The 12885-nt window shown below is 40.2% G+C and overlaps 1 protein-coding gene across 22 annotated transcripts in view; it reads left to right on the top strand.

Moving 5' to 3' along the window:
* foxp1b (forkhead box P1b) overlaps positions 1-12885 on the top strand; it is a 577308-nt gene that overhangs the window by 226105 nt on the left and 338318 nt on the right. The window contains exon 1 of one of the 22 annotated variants that reach the window (XM_069937054.1): positions 3639-3659. The exons of the other annotated variants lie outside the window; for them this stretch is intronic. The gene's annotated coding sequence lies outside the window, so the exon portion shown is untranslated. Of the gene's footprint in view, positions 1-3638; positions 3660-12885 lie in introns of those variants that run through there. 22 annotated transcript variants of the gene reach the window in all.

Genomic DNA, 12885 nt, shown 5'->3' on the forward strand with positions numbered 1-12885 from the left:
AACTTGGTTTGGGTTCAAAATCACCATACATTATTCAGCCAAATAAATTTGTTAATCACTTTATAAATGTGTGTCTGATTATTTTTTTTCATGTTAAAAGAACATCACCTAATTCCCTCATGTGGACACATAATTTTTGGATTATGGGATTGAGTTATGTTCAAATGACCTGTCAGATATCAAAACAAACTGCAGAGGCTTATTGGCATTGAGGATGTGTATTGAAACCAGAGAAACCAGTTTGTGAAATGTTTTAACTTGCATTGTATTTAAACTAAGGTTCTATTCTCTCATCTTCAGTTTGTGAGCATGGATGACCTTTTGTATGGAATGATCTGCAATTAGCTGGCCAAAGCTATTTTGCCAATTTAGACAACGCGTTTCTAAGAAATTAAAAGGGAAAGATCCTTACTTGAAGTCAGAAATGTCTTGAACAGTATTGTGGATACACCTGAGGTCAGGAGCAAGGAATGTAACGGGGTGTGGTTTTACTGTTGAAGAAATTTTGCCACAGGTTTAATAGTTTATGATTTAGATAATTAATTGAAATATAGAGTTCCATTAATATGGAAATCTATTATTGTACCCTTCCCCCTCCTGTGCACTTACCCGAACACTGCACCCTCTCTATCACCAGCACTTCTCCAAGATAAGATCAGGGCATAATTAAAGACATGTTCATCTTTTTCTTTCTGCATTGTGTTGAAGACTTTATTGCTCAACAAAGTTCCACAAACACTAGTGAGATAAATTGCCAAATTATTTGCTTTTATGGTTTTATTATTTGATTTACACTTGCCTGTTTCTGTTTGCATTAGTCACCCACAGTCTTTCTGGCATTTTGCTTTTCCCTCTTGAGCAACAGAATTTTATTAACTCTTTGTATTAAAGCCTAAATCAATTGTGTGGTTATTGGTTTGTGGTTTTTTTTGTAGCTGGTAGTCACCAACTTTCGGAGCTTTGCTGTTCTTTCTGCTTTCCTTCTTGTCATTTAAAAAAAAATACATTCTCTTGCCATATCTGGACATTTCTGTAAACACATTCAGGAAGATCACTCTGCCTTTCATTCAGTTTGCTTTACTGTCCATGAAACTTAATTTTGCTGCCTTAAGCTACATTTTTATTTATTGAATCTTCCTTTACATGAATTATCTAAGAGTTACATTTTCGGATAGAGAGAAATTTGGGAAGGATTAATGACACAAAATATAAAAGAGAGTTTCTGAAGTTGCACAAATTATAAATAGTAATCAGCTACTCTGTGATACTTCACAAATAACAGTGCAATTCTTTGCTTTATAAAAATGTTTGAAAACATTTTGTTTGAGAACAACCAACCCTACCCCATACATCTTTTTAGGCCCATTAAGAGTCCCTGATGTTGGAGATGATTCTAATAATGCCATGAAATAGTACTAATTGTCATGACAGTTCTATGTTGAATTTGTAAAGAAGAGTGGGAACTCCGTGTTGCCATCAACAATGAAGATCTAAAGATAAAGAATGAAACATGGGAAAAGCTATACTCCGGAACTATGAGAAGTACAATAAACACGAGGTTATGCATGATACAATATAATTGGTTACACAGGCTGTACACCATGCCCCAAAAGTCAAATAAATGGGACCCAACAGTATCAGACAGATGTTTTCGTTGTAAGAAGGAAATGGTAACAACAGTACATGCAATTTGGGCATGTGAGAAAGTGGAAAAATTTTGGGAAGATCTAAACCAGGTATTAAATAAAATCACAAAAAGCAACATACCAAAAAACTCAGAGATCTTTCTTCTAAGAAGTAAAGAACTTGGACTCAATTTGGATGGAGCACAAAAAAAGATTTATTATGATAGCCTTAGCTGTAGCAAAAAAAAATGTATTATGTCAACCTAGAAATTAGATAGCCTGAGAATCCAGCAATGGTACGTAGAAATGAATAAATGTATTCCATTGGAAAAAAAATAACATACAATTTAAGAAATAACATCACAGTATTCGAACAAATTTAGGAACCGTACATGGAACACAACAGAGAAGTCCTACCGCGGACCTCCACCGCCTAAAATGACAGAAGGAGAAGAAGACTAAATGAACTGACCCAGTGTGTAAAAGTAGATGACACAAATTTCTTGTTTATTTTCATTGTGTGATGACATTGTTTAATGGGTTTAATGTATCATATAGGTTGAATGTTGAGTGGGTGGGGAGGGGGTGGATGGGAAGGAGGGACGGGGGAAAAAGGGGAGAAAATGACACTATATATTGCAAGAGGGAAATGTTTGTGTGTATTTTGGTTAGTATGGTTCATAATGGGGAAAATTAAAAAATTAAAAAAAAACAATGATACCAATTTGATTGCTGAACTGTAGATCTTTGTTGGTTTACAATTGCCCTTGAATTAGCTCATAAAGCATTACTGTTATGTCTCCGTGTTATTTGGGAGGCTTTTTAAATAACTTAGAGATGCAGATTTAAATAACAAAAGAGACTTAACTTACTGATGCCTTCCACCATCTCAGGAAACTGTTCACATACACAATGGTACACTACAGTGAGAAGGCTGTATTCTTATGCGGTTACAAAATAGTTCAGATTTACTTGACTATGTAACATCCCTCCTTCTCAAGATAAAGAAAAAAATTATTGTTCTTTATTACAATGCAACTTAAGTAACTGAATTTGTACACTGGTTTATCTACACAACTATTTTAAAATAGTTCGATATCGCACTGGTGGCAGTATGTTGCTTTGGAATCTTGTGGATTTGGCTATGACTGTTGGGCTCTGTGTTGCTGGTCCACGTGTAGGTGATGTAGCTTATTGTGCTTCACCTGACAACTGCTGTGTTGATGCTTCGGTATTAGTGGTTGTGGTCTCTTCATTTGATACCTCACTTGATATTGGTGTTGAAGGCTTTGCTAGTGTTGAGGCTTTCTGCTTCATCAATCTTGTGTCAGTCAGATGTGAATGTTGTTCCTCCACAGCTGATTGCCAGAATCTGTCTCGACAATGTATGATCTTGGTATCTCAGCTTCTCTGATAACTTTTGCTGGGGTCCATGTTTTCAAAATCGGCTCTTGAATATGCACATGCTGACTTCTAAAGTGGTCTGGCAATGTTTGTGCATATTTGTTATAATCCTGGTGTCCTTTTTGTGTGTCAGCCGGTCTTCTTCTGGTTTCCTCCTGGTATTCTGGAGGGTGTATTTTGCTTGGCAGAGTTGTTTTATATGTCCTACCATTTAAAAGTTCTGCCGAGAATGTCATGTCAGCCCTTAAAGATATTGCTTGTAATGTTAGAAGAGCTAGGTTCTTTTGTTTTGTTTCACGACACTTAACTAGTGTGCGTTTCACAGTTTGCACTCGTCTTTTAATGAACCCATGACCTTTGGGGTAGTATGGGGATGATGTAATGATAACAAACCCATACTCTGCAGCCAGCTTTCTGAATTCTTGTGACGTGAATTGTGTTCCATTGCCACATGTTACTTGCTTGGGTATTCTTTGTCCTGCCAGGAGCGCTCTTATTTCCGAGCTGATGGTTGACATGCTCAGGTCTTTCACCCTTTTGATGAATGGAAATTTATAGTAACAGGCTACTATTAAATACCACTCTTGATTCTCAGTGAACAAGTCTGCTCCCACTGTGTGCCATGGCCTGGTGGGTACTTCTGTGGAAATCATTTTCTCTTTTTGTTGTGTTTCTGTACTTTTGGCATATTGACATGTAGCAACTGTATTTTCAATGTCTTTATAGTACATGGCTGTCTTTGTTCTGAGTTTGCATTTCTCCATTCCCATGTGACCTTCATGTATTTTCTGGAGAATCTCTTTCTGCATTGTTTCAGGCATAATCAGTCTTGATCCAACCTGCAGAACACCATTCTCCGATGCTATGTTGTCTCTGATAGACCAATATTGACATATTGAAGGCTGTATCTGCTTTATCCTCTCTGGCTATCCTTGAATTACTTGTTGAGAAAGCATTTGCAACACCTCGTCCTTATTGGTTTCTTTGCTGATCTAGCTTAATTTATTAATGGACACACTGAAGAGATTATGTATCTTGATCCTCATGTTTTCGGGGAAAGTCGTGACAAGGCAAGCACCATCTCTTTGCCGGGTATGCATTTTGAGTCGAAGTCATAGCATTGTAGTCATAGAAGTAATCTCTGCAATCTAGTTGGTGCCTTGTAGATAGTTCTTTCTCTTGATGTGTTCCAAGGTGATGATCACTTTCCACTATAAACTTTCTTCCATACAGAAACTGGTGAAACTTCTTGCATCCACAAATGATCACCAACAGCTCTCTCTCTCAATATTGGTGTATCTGGTTTCCACTGTTGTTAGTGGTTTTGAGGCAAAGGTTATTGGTCTTCCTTCCTGTATTAATGTAGTAATGTAGGATCACCTTTATTAGATGCATCTACTTGCAGAGTGAGAGCTTTTTCTCTGTCATAATATCTCAACTCCACTTCTCTGCATATTATTTCTTTGAGCTGGTCAAAACTTCTCTGATGTGATGGTGACCACTGAAATTCCACGTCTTCCTTCAGCAACTCTCTGATGTTTGCTGTGTAGACTGACATATGTGGTATGAAGGAACTCGTGTATTGGACCAACCCAAGGAAACTTCTGAGTTCCTTTTGTCCTTTGGCTTTAACCTTCTCTGGGCTTGGCTTTACCCCATCATTCCAAAGAAATGGCATTCTTCTCTTTTATAATGTATTTGTCTGCATTAAGTGTAACTCCAGCTCCTCTTGTTCTCTCCTTGGCCTCGTATAGATGAAGATCATGAACTTTCCCATCTCTGCCAAAAACCTGGAAGTTGGCCGTGATGCCAACAGCATCTTTACCCCCTCTGTAGGTCTCATCGACCTTCTGTTGGAACACGTCCTGCTTCACCTTTAGGCCGAAAGGTAGTCACAGAAACTTGTAACAACCAAATGGACTTTTGAACATTGTTAATAGTGTCGATTCCTCATCTAGTTTCACATTCCAGTATCCATTCTTAGCATTTAGCTTGCTGAAGATTTTGCATCCTGTTAATTCCACTGTGAGTTCTTCTCATGTCACTGTTGGGTAGTGACCCCTTTTTATTGCTTGATTAAATTCTTTAGGGTCCAGACATATTCTCATTGGGTTTTTCTTTGACCACTATGGAATTTACCCAGTCAGTCGGCTCAGTCACTTTGTCCATGACTTGCATCCCTTCTATGTCCTTTATTTCCTGCTCCAGCACCTTCTTAAGGTCTCGTGGTACATTCCTTGGAGTAGGGATGACTGGGTGGCAGTTTGGATCTATTGGGTTGTGATATTCAAAGTCTCCAAAGCATCCAACTGAATCATCAAAGCATTTCCGGGTACATGCTCATGAGCTCAGCCTTGTTTGTGACTGGAGGTCGTGTCTCTGATGATCCTTTTGGCTATCTTCTTCATCTGGATCTCATAATTGACAGAGATCAATTGCAACTCCTGGCAGCTATCCAGACCTAGAATTGCTGGTCTGTCTGCACCTACCATGTAGAAGGTGCAGATGATGTTCTTTTCCTTATGACAGCCATTGGTCTTAGCTCTCTGTAGCTGCTTGATCATGGGTCCACTGTAGGCTGTTAAAGTAATTTTTGCTGTTTCAAATACATAGTTTTTTGCATACCCTTTTTTATGTTCTCTAGGAACCTCTGCCGGTAGAGTCTGAGTGGAAGAACGTTGTTTTGTGATCGAGTATGCTTTTTCATCTTCAGGTTAAATATCGTAGGCTTGTTCTGGATTGTCCTCTGTATTTGGATCCTTGTGTGCAACTTGCTTCCTTTGATCTTACCCGACATCTTGTGAAGGTGTATGGATTCCATGACCAGTATCTGGGTGTCAGAGTCCTCATTGTTGTTTCCTTTTATGTGGTGGATTTTCTTCTTGTCTTTTTTCTTCATCGGTATTACTATTTTCTTCATACTAGACTTGCACATCTTTGCCAAGTGAGTTTCTTTACCACAGGCTCAACATTCAGAACCGTATGTGGGGCATTTGTTTTGGACAAAGAAGGGGCGTTGTCTGCTGCACTTCCTGCAGGACCTGGGGGTTTGCACTTTTCTGACTGTGTTCTTTATAACATCAACCCTTCCTTTGTTTTGCTGTGGGAGGGTCTGCATAGATAGGGATTTCATTTGCATCCTCGTGGTTTCGAAGGCTCTGGGTGTGTCTATAGCTTTGGCCAGCTGCAACCTCTCCTTCCCTATAAGAAACTTTTGCATTTCGGGATGGGCACACCCCCATATTAGCTGATAAACTAATCTTTTGTCTATATTCTTAAATCTGCACTTTGCAGCAACAATTTTAATCTAGAGAGGAAGTTATTGACAGTTTCATCAGTCTCTTGTATTAAGCCTTGAAATTCATTGCATTTAATTCTATGATTAGCTCTGGATTCAGGGTGAGAAGCAAACTTTGCAAATAATCTGCTCTGGATCATTTTTCTCCATCTCTGGAATCTCCCAGCTATTAAATAAGTCAAGTCATCACTCCTCTGTCCAGAGAAGTATATAGCTGACCTTCTCCTCTGCTATTGCATTTTTAAGTTAGCTTTGAATACTCTTGCTGAAACTTTTTAAACGATTCAGCAATGTCTTCAGTCTCCCAGCCATCACTGGGTGAACTGCTGTTGCTCCAGCCATTTTTTTTTCAGTCATGTTTTTTTCTCTTCTTCCCCTTCATACTTCAGTGACATACAGTCAGTTGTATGGCTTTGTTCTTGTTCTCTTATACAGCTAACACCATGTTACGTCTCTGTGTTTGGGAGGCTTCTTAAATAACTTAGAGATGTAAGATTCAAACAACCGAAGAGACTTTACCTACTGATGCCTTCCACCATCTCTGAAAACTCGCACATTCATATACATATGCCCCACAGTGGGGCGCTACAGTCACTACAGTTAAAAGGGTGTATTCCTATGCTGTTACAAAATAATTCACATTATCCTGACTATATAACAATTATAATAGTGATGTTTATTTGTAGATTTTGATTAACAAGGAAAATTGTGACATTTTGGTAAGAAGTTAGGAGCTGGAAATATTCTGGCAGCAATCTATTTTCTAAACCTAAAATACAACGATAGAACTAAAAGACCGGAGGACTACAAATGTTGCATCATTTTACAAAGAAGGAGAAAAAGGTTAAAACTGGAAACTATTAATTTATTATTGATAACAGAAAAGTTTGTAGAAACAACACATTGGCAGATAATGAAAACTCCTTGGTCAAACAATCCAGAAAGAAAGAAGAGCCTAGATTTGGTATTTGGTAGCTAGAATTTGGTACCTAGATTTGGTACCTAGAAAATGGTATTTGACCAATTTAATGTGGTTTTTCCTTATGCTGGAACAGGGTCTTTCAAATTGCTTTGTAAAATGGGGTTAAATGTGCAATTTACTTGGTTGGAGACCCAGGTACATGGCTATTTGAAAGGGCTGAACTGGGCAACCCCAGTCAAAATCCACCCGGGTCCCAGACCTACCTCAAAGGTGGTCGGGGAACCCAGTAAAACTTACCTGAGCATCCTTCTTTACCCATTTGAAAGAGAAATGGCGCACCTGGTTGGTTACTCCGGTGACGTCGACACTTGGGTGTGTGCATCACAGGGAAATCCCTGGCTGGCTCAATGCAGGATCCTGTCGTGGTACTGCCTGAACATACTGCTGCTGCAAACGGTGGGGTGGGGGGGTGGGGTTAAGAGTGCTGCCATGATTGGGGGAGGGGTTTGCTGCTGCAATGTGCCACTTCAGTTTTCAACGATGGCACAATGTGGAAGTACAGGAGCAATGGCCATCTTCCTTGCCCATAATCCTCCATGCCGCTGAAACAGCGGTTCCAGCCGTGTGGGCGATTATGGGTAAGGGAGATGGCCATTGCTCCCACACTCCCACATTGAGCCATTGCCACAAAACAGAGCGGCATGTTGCAGTAGCACTCCCTCCACCAATCCGGGCAGCGGCAAGTCGCTGGTGGGGGGGGAGATGCAACTGACGTCCTGGAGTTTGGTGGGGAGGGTTAGCGACTGACAGCTTGGAATGGGGTCGGGAGGGGGGGGGGCAACTGACTGGCGGGGGGTGGGGGGTTGCATTTACGAGAAACTTTAAACAGGTAACAGAAAGAACACAATGAATGAGGAATGCCCTATGGGGCTGCCTGTGTCTGCTTGACGCATTACTCACCACATCATCGCAGGGGCGGAGTCTCCCTTAAATCGCTGGGTTTGCGATTTAACAGGCAGGTTAGGCTGTTGTTTGAAAGGAGCAGGAGGCACACACTACCTCGTAATCTTACCTGGGTCCTAGGAGGGCTACATGGGTGCTGCAATTTGAAAGCCTAATGATTCTTTAGGACAGAAGAGGTCTGTGCTGTGCATGCTTTGTAACATTGAGACTAACTTGATAAGCAAATGGTATCAGGAGCTTGAAAACAATATGTATACGTCAGAACCTCTTTTGATGCGTATACATTGCTATATCTTAACATATTGGTGAAGACATTTTTACATATTTGTGGGATCTTCAGTTCATCTTTAGGATTGCTGAAGGAAATGGTTGATTCTTGCTTGCAAGTTCTGGCAGAGTTTGTTGATTTTTCATGGCATACTTCTATCATTATTTGAATGTAACGTTATTTGTCTAAAGTCTTTGCATACAGAGATATGCGCTGTTTAACACCCTTTCGGGCAATGTCCGACCACATATACGTCCATGGTCCCATAATTATTCATTTACTGTGAGCAGGTCTGCAGCAATTTAGATAAAGCTATCGCTAGCTAGAGGAAATTGTATACTATATACCCAAACTGATCCCTCTGCCCTGCTGTCTCCCCGCAGACCTGTATCAGTCCCCACACTGATCCCACTGCCCTTGCTCTTTGCTCATAGTCCTGTGTTGGTCCCTTTACTGATCCCACTGCCCTGCTCTCTGCCCATAACCCTGTGTCAGTTCCCACACTGATCCCACTGCTCTGCTCTCTGCCCATAGCCCTGTGTCAGTCCCCACACTGATCCTACTGCCCTGCTCTGTTTCTGTCCCTATACTGATCCCCTATTTGCAAATAAAAAGTTTACAGGTACACCACAGTCTCCCATATAGCTTTGCTAAGTATATAATATGGTGTTCGCACAATGTCCAATTTCACAGAACGTTTGTGGACGTTAAGCGGTGCATACTTGTATTGTCAAGTGTGTTGCAAGGCCAACAACTATAAATTGTGATTGGGCTATTGCATGTAGTTGTGTTGTAGTTCAATACAATTGGACAATATGATTGCCTTGTTTATATTGAGAGGCTCAGAATGTATGTATGATCAAACTCTTAAACCATTAAGCTTATACATTGAAGGATTATTCTTGAATAATTATGGAGATTGAAAGGGGAAGTTAGAGCCCCAAAAAAGTGATATTTGATTATAATAGTAATATTTCTCCTAGGCCGGAAATGCTTGACACTGGCTCTGCACAGCCACTTGACTCTGGGATATTTGCTGCTTTTTTTTATGCTACGCTATGCCTTTTGTGTAAAAAGTACTGACACAGAATGTGGGGGGGGGGGGGGGGGGAACATTCCAGACCCAGCTTTTTCTGGCACCAGAGGTAGTGCCGGAACACCGTCTGTGTAAAAGAGAAATCTGGCATTCCAGGACCAACTTTTTTTTTAGTGTATTTTTGGACAAAACATGCAAGTAGGTCAACGGGAAAAATCTTTTTAATAATAATACCACTGTCCTGCTCTCTCCCGTCGGCCCCCAATTATACAGCAAAGGTAAAAAGCAGAGTCGATCTGGCTGACAGTGAGTAGCTCACCAGGGAGTACCGGACCGACAGGCACTTGGGGTTTAGCTCATCTCAGATGTCTATGCATGCTCCCATAAATACAGAAGTCTGAAATGAGCTGGTGGTGAAATGGTAATGCATCCTCTACTAGACTTATCATTTCGTTAGGTGGGTGAAGCATAGATGTGTTGCTGGAAGGAGAATGAGAGATGATTTAATTGATAAATACATAATTCATGGTTTTGACAGGACCATGGGGTGGCTGTTGGCCTTTCAAAATAGGACTTGAAAATTCATGAATAAGATTAAAAAAAATGTATGTATCAAAAGGTACTGAATCTGGACAGAAAAAGACTATCACTGACAGACCTTTAGACATTAAGGGAGAGGAGATTAGTGTTAGGGATTGGCATTGTGATAAAAGACCAGCTCCCACACTGATTTCACTGCCCCCAGTTGTCCCCGGGTGTCTTTAGTCACCTTGTGCTGTGAGCAAGCTGGTTTGTGGGTTTGACCTCAGTTTGAACAGTCTGAAGCCCACCACCCTGCTCCCACCACCAGGCCCCAACAATAGAGAGCAGTGATTAATAAAGGATATCTTTAGGTGAGTGGAAAGAAAAAAATTTGAAAACCACTGTTTTAATTGTACCTAATTGACTCATTATGTCCATGGCTTCATAACTCCAAAGGACATGGAGCAATGACCATTTTTCTCAAGCAAAATATTTCAGTAGCAATTGGGTCTAGGCCAGTGGTTCTCAATCTTTTTCTTCCCCACTTACCTACCACCTTAACTAATCTCTTTCTAATCACAGAGCACATTTGACATAGGGATTTCTTAAGGTGGATGTGAGTGGAAAGAAAAAGTTTGAAATCCACTGTGATCGATCAATACTTGCAGTAGATTTTTCCATGCTCTTTTATGCATTCTGCATGTATGTTTTATTAAATTGTGCAAGTATTTTCCCATGCTTCTTCACAAACTATGTGCGGTTTGTATTTTATTCCTGCTACAATTTTCCCATGTTCTTCTGTTAATTGTTGTATATTGATAAAAGTAATGTTTAATTGCACACCTTTGTGTCCAGACTCATCTCTCTCCAACCTGACACTTTCCCGACACAACAACGACCACTGTGGGGGCCGACAGTGGGTTGCCAGGAGACTCTCCTGGCAGCCCCTCACCAGGCCCCAAGAGTAGATAGTGGTGATGCTAGTGAGCCAAGTAGTGACGATGATCACTTGTCAACGTTAACTCACCATTATCACCCTCCTTTCAATTTCGCATACAAGACCAGGGGAATATTTTTGAGCTTTTTTTGGGCGGGAAAAAGTGGGTGTAACATGCCATCAAATACAATATGTTATACATGATACTAGATGTTGTGTTACATGTCCCACCTCTTTTGCTCCTGGAATGCTGGCTTGCTGTGTAAAATGACCCACTGGCCTGACTTTATGCTGGCTTTGTTCGGGTCAGTGTAAATGACCAAGGCCTGTTTAATGTCGGGTCTTCCTTACGACAATATAGTGGGATTTTTGTGTAAAAAGCCTCACTGTCAGATGAAAGATGTCTTTTTTAAAAAAAATATGTTCACCAAGAATCTGAGTTTGAGAAAATCCATTTGTGTCAGTTTTGTACATGTAAATAATACATTAACATGCAATTTTAGGAATACTTGGCAGTGTGTGCACACTTTACACTAAAATTTTGCCTGCCATGTACTTGGACCAGGTACTTTCTAACACCTTTTCATATTCATCAGTGTAATTTCCTCTTTTTGTTATTATACACATATAATTAAAGTGTTTTATGGGTATTATTTACTTTATGGCAGAAAATGATCTCGTTCTCACAATTTACAGCTAGAGTTATTAAAACACAATTCAAACAGAAGTATATATTTTTTTGAATGTAGTGAAACCTATTGGATTTAAGATGAACCCCTGGGACATTGTTTTATGTGCCATCATTTTTATTAATCTTCATTACTGGCAATAAAATATTGTTTTATTGTAACATGCATTGAGATACAGTAGAAACACCTTTGCATGCTATCCAGACAAGTCAATTTATACAGCAGGTGGTGCATTAATAACTTAAAAAGAAATAACAAAATAAAACAGCAGTGCAGAGAGAGGTATTGCAATGTCAAATAGTGCAGGGTAGAGAGAAAACTACAGTAAACAACAGTGCAAGGGGATCATCTTTGATCAGTGAGAGATCCATTCAGGTGTCTGCTAACAGCAGGAAAGAAACTCTCCTTGAATCTGGAGGTTTGTGTTTTCAAGCTTATGTATCTTCTGCTGACATAAGGAGGAGAAGAGAGTGTGACCAGAGCAGGAGAGGTCCTTTTAATATGTTAGTAGCTTTCCCAAAACACGGGGCAGTATAGATTGGAGTTAATGCAGGGGAGGTAGGTTTGCAACATCTTTCCACCAACACATTCTGTGATTAACACTTCTGTGACATGATAAATACAATGCACAGGCCCCTATAATGTAGCCCCAAGACTGTCATTGAACATGGGGACAGGATCTGTGGGTATGATCGGCCAAAAGGGAGCCTTCCTGGTGATCTATTCAACTGTTTTCTCCGTCTGCTACCATCCTCTTCCCACCAGCTTTACTGAACTTGTCATCCATCCCATCTGAGTTTTTCTACAATCCCATTGAAGATTGAGTTGATCTTTGAGAGCTTTAGTGCATTAAAAAAATGGATACAATTCAACTTCTTGGGAGTTTTGCAGAAAATGGAAAAATTGAATTATTCTGAAGCAGTTAGAAATAATTAAGAATAATAAGTTTGGAAAAGTGTCAAAAATGGCATTAACAGGCTTTTGGCCCTCTAAGTGCACATCAACCATCAAGCACTAATTTACATTAATGTTATTGCATTCTTCCCATGTTGCCATCAACTTTCTCCAGATTCTGCTGGTTGCCCAGGCACTAGGGGAATTTAACATGACCAATTAACTTACCCCCCACCCACCTACACGTTGTTTGGATGTGGGAGTATGTGGAAGCAACATGCACGGGTTTGCAATTTTGGTGTCTTTGTAGATCATGCCTTCCACAGC

The sequence above is a fragment of the Narcine bancroftii genome, chromosome 5 (genome assembly GCF_036971445.1).
Source record: "Narcine bancroftii isolate sNarBan1 chromosome 5, sNarBan1.hap1, whole genome shotgun sequence".
NCBI lineage: Eukaryota > Metazoa > Chordata > Chondrichthyes > Torpediniformes > Narcinidae > Narcine > Narcine bancroftii.